This window comes from Papaver somniferum, chromosome 8 (assembly GCF_003573695.1).
Source record: "Papaver somniferum cultivar HN1 chromosome 8, ASM357369v1, whole genome shotgun sequence".
NCBI classification, from domain to species: domain Eukaryota; kingdom Viridiplantae; phylum Streptophyta; class Magnoliopsida; order Ranunculales; family Papaveraceae; genus Papaver; species Papaver somniferum.
The window spans coordinates 166,122,804-166,128,803 of record NC_039365.1 but is presented as its reverse complement, the minus strand read 5'-3'; positions in this window follow the sequence as shown (position 1 = coordinate 166,128,803).

Sequence of the window (6,000 nt, the reverse complement as noted above, 5' to 3'; positions counted from 1 at the left end):
CAAACGCATCTTACACCTAGAAATACATTATCTAAAATTTTACCGAAATCCTTTATGGATATTGTGAAACTGATTCGAAATACTTTCTGATGAATCCTCTACGGGATGGAGCGATTAATTTCTCTACTAGGTAGAGGAAGAACATACATATTAATCCAATGTGATAGTATCGCGGCTATTGCAAGAGTTTAGAACCGTTAATTACAACGGTAGAGTCGACATATAAAGGTGATAGAGAGCATTTTTGATGATATGAGAAATGGATTATATATGGTCTAAAATAAGTTATCGTTGATCCTTTGACGAAAGGATTGATAAGAAGGTGTAAATACATCTTATGGGATGATGTTGATGCCCATTGAGAATTGAGTCATTTGTGATGGATATCCACCTAGAAATAGATTCAAAGGGAATAACGATTCATAAATGGTATGAACATATATGTTCGTGATGGACACTCAACCTATAGCTCAAGATTCCATAAGTAGGTCCAAAAGGTAATCCCTACCTATAAATGGAGATCCCAAAATGTAGGTTCAAATGGGACTACGTCATGGATAATATATGTAAGCACATAATTATGTCTTAGAGAATTCATCCCACGACATGATATCCTGAAGAGAATTGATTAAGGTTGAGGTTTAATTTTTAAAAACTCTTAATAATGTTTATATATCTATTTAGAGTGGATTACTTAGAGACAGGAGTACTCTTGATAAACTCACCTATATGGATGTGAAAGTGTGGCCGCTTTCTATGAGAATATGGGCAGTTCTCTAAATCATTCATTAAACCAGGATTCAAGCACAGGGCCGTAATGTGTTGGTTTTATACTTTGCACTAGTATAGTTGTGTGTGTTAAACAATATTTTTATCTCCTAGAGTTCAAAAACTTATATTCACTCTATGGTTAGATTTTGAGAGAGTCTAGCACTATGTAAAGGTTCAAAATCGAAAGATACCTTTGTGTATGCACATCACTATATAGATCTTGCTCAATGTTTTAAAAATATAAGTGGGGGATTGTTGGAAATATATGTTTAAAACAAAAATGTATTTCCATTTATTAATTTTTATTAAAAAAAAAATTTAATAGTTTTAATGATCTTCATAAAAGCAATTTATTTTTTGTTATAAATTGCTTGACCGTTTCATTTTAAAGAGTAAATGATTCTTATTAAAGTATATAAAATTTTTCATTAAATGTTTTTGAAACTCTTGAGAACAAAAACCGATTTTTTGGAGAAATGAAATGAGAGTTTTCATTTTAATGTTTTTTGGAGTTCTAAAGCTAAAATAAGAATTTTTTGAGAGAAATAAAACTAGTGTGTGTTCATCATTTGTTTTCTACAAATTTGATTCTGAGCAAGAATAGAAGTGTACAAGTATCACATACTCTCAAAGTGCAAGAGTGATTGTGAAAGAGATTTACTCGGCTGTTTTATCCTGAGGACGACGCGACATGGAAGGACTGTTTGCACAATCTTGGACAGAGCCGCGAAACGTCTTAAAGAGAGCGACCTGGTCGTGACTCAGCCATAACATTCTTATTTGTTTGGTTTTGTTCGTTTTGCAGGCTATTTTCAGCAATCGTTCCAATAAGAACGTAAAAATGATTATTAACAGTTCCATATAGTCTGTATCATAGATGAAATTTTAGATTGCATAGACTCCCAAGAATTCCCCATAACCAATGCGTTTACACTCTTGCTTGGCCAAGCCATAATTGGTGGTTTATCATCAAACTATTCATTCTCCTGCATCCAATTGCTTGGCATCGTCGTTGATTGTTAGAATTTACACCTACAGATAACTTATCAAGACCAAATAAGAAATAATTTCCCTTGTATATCTTAGATTGTTGTAACAATCATCCGGCCCAAAGTAGAATAGATATATCATTTACTTGAATCTGTAGTCGTAACAAAAACACCTTATTGTTATGGAACGTAATATTAGAGTAATAACACTAGAGACTAATACCCGCAAAAATGAATAATGTGACTCATATTAGTTCAATACCTAATGCATATATGAGTAACATACATGGCAGTTAACTCGTTTCCCATTTAAATTACGGGTATTCACATATCATTTTTAGATACATGATGAGTGCCAAATATTGTATATATATTTATCCCTTTTTGTTGGCATTTAACTCATTTTTTGCGCATTAATTCTACATTTTATCCCATATTCTGCATTTTCATTGTTTTCAAAAATAAATATTTTTATTAATTAATTTTGCATTTTTAGGTAATAAATAAAGTCGGATGACTTGCGGAGCGGAAAAGAGCAGAAAAGTAGTGAAAAGCCGGAAGAGATTACGCAAGGAAGCCGCGAAGAATGGTGCGCATAGGCCCAAAAGACTAGAAATGGGCTCAAGAAGGAAGAATTGTGCTTAAAGAAGATATGGGCTTGACATACCCAAGGCCCAAAACCCTTACTCAAACACATTTCCACTATCCAAGCCCGTCTCGGATTTCAGCCGTCAGATCGAAGCATCTCAGCATCCTACGGTCGCTCCATCATCGCACATCAAACTCCGAAGCCCCCGCTTTACATCGCAACGCCCATCTCCATCTTGGGTCGTCCGTTTTGCTACATCCCTTCATCCGACGGTCGCTCCACGCTTACCTCCGTATCGCCGTTGGATCCACCTACCATCTTCCCATCCATCGCTCCTTGTCGCATATCATCAAACCGCGCTATCCCCGCTTCACACCGTAGAACCCGATACCCTATACCCAAACAAACACTTCCTTTCTCCCAAAACAGTCGAGCTCCTTCCCCTTCTCCCAAAATCAGTTGCAGAACCACCACCACCTCCATGCCCTGTCTCTGCAAACTGTCACTACCTCGCCTTCTCCACCACCATCACTTCTTCCCCGACCGTAGCAGATACCACCATCACGTCCCCTTCTTCTCTAGCCATCTATTACATCAACTTCTCAATCCGAAAACCCTAGTTTAGAAGTTGATGAAATAGGTGAGGTTAGAGACAGAAATTGAAGCAGCCGAGAAGAGCAGGAAGGTCAGAGGAAGCATGGGTCGAGACTACATGGAAGAAATTTCCTCGATTTGGGTGAGTATCACTAACCCTAATTTCTCTGTAATTTGGGGGTTTCTCTAGAAACCCTAATTCATGTTGGGACCGTACCAGGAGAGGATTAGAGTAGGGAAATGGGCTCAATTAGACCCATGACATTAGAAAAACAGTAAACCTAATTGTACTGTTTTATTTTGGGATTTTGGGAAAATGGGTGATAACCCTAATTTGATGTTTTGGGTATAAATAGAACTGGAGGGTGTGTGCGAGAGGATATGCTGGAATAGCCAGTGTCCAGAACTTAGTTCTGTTAAATGTTCATTTTGCTGTTCATTGTTTATCCATTTTAATGTTTTGATTTTCTCCATTTTATGTCACTGTGATGTTGTTATGTGTTGTTCCTGTTATGAACTCCACTGTTGTGTTATGTTTGTTCTTTGCTGTCACTCCCATATTTCTGTTATGTTATGTTTATGTAATGTTTGTATCATGTTCTGTAATGTTCTTGTTATGTATGTTCTAAACCTCAAATGCTAGGACTAGATGAAACCATGAATCAATAAGATAGTCTTCATCATGTGCAGCTCATGTTCAGTGTTGCTAAGCCCTTAGACTAGTTGTGCTTTAATCAGACAATTAGCACTTTGGTAATTTTCTTAGTTGTGAGTAGAATATCCCTTAGGTTAATGGTGGATTCAACATCCTAGTGTTCTTTCATCACTCTTGTTTACTGTTTTGTGTGAATGTTAGGCTAAAGCCTGTGAAGCATTGGATTGATTGAGCAGTGGGGAGAAACTAGTGCTCACTAGTGACTGTGAGCAAGCTGGTTCTCTTCCCATTCTAGTAGTATGCCTAGGCTCACCTTCACCATTTCACCTTCACCATCTCCCCTGCCCTTGGCTTAGGCCTTGGTTTACTTCCATTGTTCTTGTTTAGTTTCATTGTTCTGTCACTGTTACCTTTGCTTCACTGCTTTTACTACTTGCTACTGCCTTGTTTTCTTCCCCTTGGCCTGCTGCCTTTTCCTTGCTGCTGCTGCTGCTTTCTTTCCCCTGCTGTGCAGTACTGCTGCTGCACTGCTTTCTTTTCCTTGCTGCTGCTGCTGCAACTGGGCTGCTTTTTCTTTTCTGTTTTCATTTCACTGTAAATAGCATTGCATTGTAAATAGCATTGTCTTCTCTAGCTTCCTTTGCCTCATTAGAGTCATTGTCTTGGCTTGTTAGCTTACTGCCCTGCTTTGGCCATTGTCTCTTAATTGCATTCTGTTTTGCAAAGGACCAGCTCATTGTAAGGCCAAAGGCCCAGTCCACTGTTGAGTCAACCAAAGCCCACTTCATTACCAAGCTCAGTTCATCTCATTTCCAAGGAAAGGCCAAGTTCAGGTGTAAACCAAAAGCCTAGCTTAACCTGAGGCCCATCCAACTGAGCCCAAAGCTCAGTTCACTTCAAGAATATTGATCCCAGACCACTTGAGTACAAAGGATCAGTTCACTTCATTGGTACTCAAAACTCATTGGTACCAAAGCCCATAGCCCGTTGTTATCACCTTAACTCAAAAGCCCAATAACAAATTAGAGCCCAAAATAGCTAGAGAACTCCAAACACACCCAGTCTCTGTGGATCGACCCGTACTTGCACGAGCTACAACTGACGACCGTGCACTTGCGGTATTACTGTAGGCTCGTTTTCATTTCGCTTAATTTTCACACACTTCCGGGTCCACCAATACACCACCAGTATAAACACAATAAAATGTAAGATTATACAATTTAAGTTATCTTCAGCAAATATCAGCATAAATGAAAAACAAGAAAACTTAAAGGGAGAAAATGTCACCTATGGAACCTCGGTTGATTTCCATCATAGAGCTTCCAACTGATCTTTTCCAAGTGACTAGAGTTCTGTTGTACGATCTGTTAGGATGATACTATAGTTACACACGACATATGCTTAACACGATCAGTGATAACATAATATTTTTTCAAACATGATGTCCAACTATGGCATGAAACATATACTCCCAGTATCTAATAAAATAAACTGGGTAATTTCCAGTACTATCCGATAAAATAAACTAGGTAAATTGTAAAAGTCTCGTATATAATAAATTGGGTAACAATAAAATGAATGTATCAAATAATATTGGTTTATTGGTTTGTAGGCATATTAACTTGTTTGTATTTTCTTATAACATATGAGAGATAAAGTGTGTATAGAACCAAAAAAAATACGTAGATGCCAGAGTAATTCTTTCATCTACGTTCCATCCAACTTGCACACCAATTTTCTGGTTAACCTTACACGACATGCCATTTTCAACATAACCATGAAGAGTATGCTCAAAACCTCCAAGACACTATAGTAAGTCAGAGAACAAACATACCTCATGGATATAAAGGTGAAAATATGAAACTCTATACACGGATTCAACGAAGTATTAAACAGAAAGATGGATGATCCCGCCGCTCCATATACAAAAACAATCATCGTGAACAGGTTAGCTGCATTCGTTTTGGACGACTAGCTCATGTATATTCATAAAACACTATCTCCATCGTAAGTTCCCCTTTAAAAATTCCTCCAATTTTAGCGGCATCAAAATTTACATCATTACTCTATGGTATTCTACATAAGTTCATTGACGTGAGATCGCAATTGCCATCACTTAGCTCAAAAGGGGTGCTGCAATTAAGGCGCCGACGAGACATTAGAAAATCTTTACCCAGTTTCTGAAGTACCATAATATAGCAGTAATACTTCGCATGTTTTTTTATACTAAACGAATACCATTGTATGAATATGAGAAACAATAAATCCTAAAACTAACATAACAGAATTCTCATATGACTAAATATGACTAAATGTGAGTTCTCGCCATAATGGATCAATTTCTCTTTTAGTCTCCAAAATATAAAAAGAAAATAATCGATAAATTCAATAAAGAAGGAAAA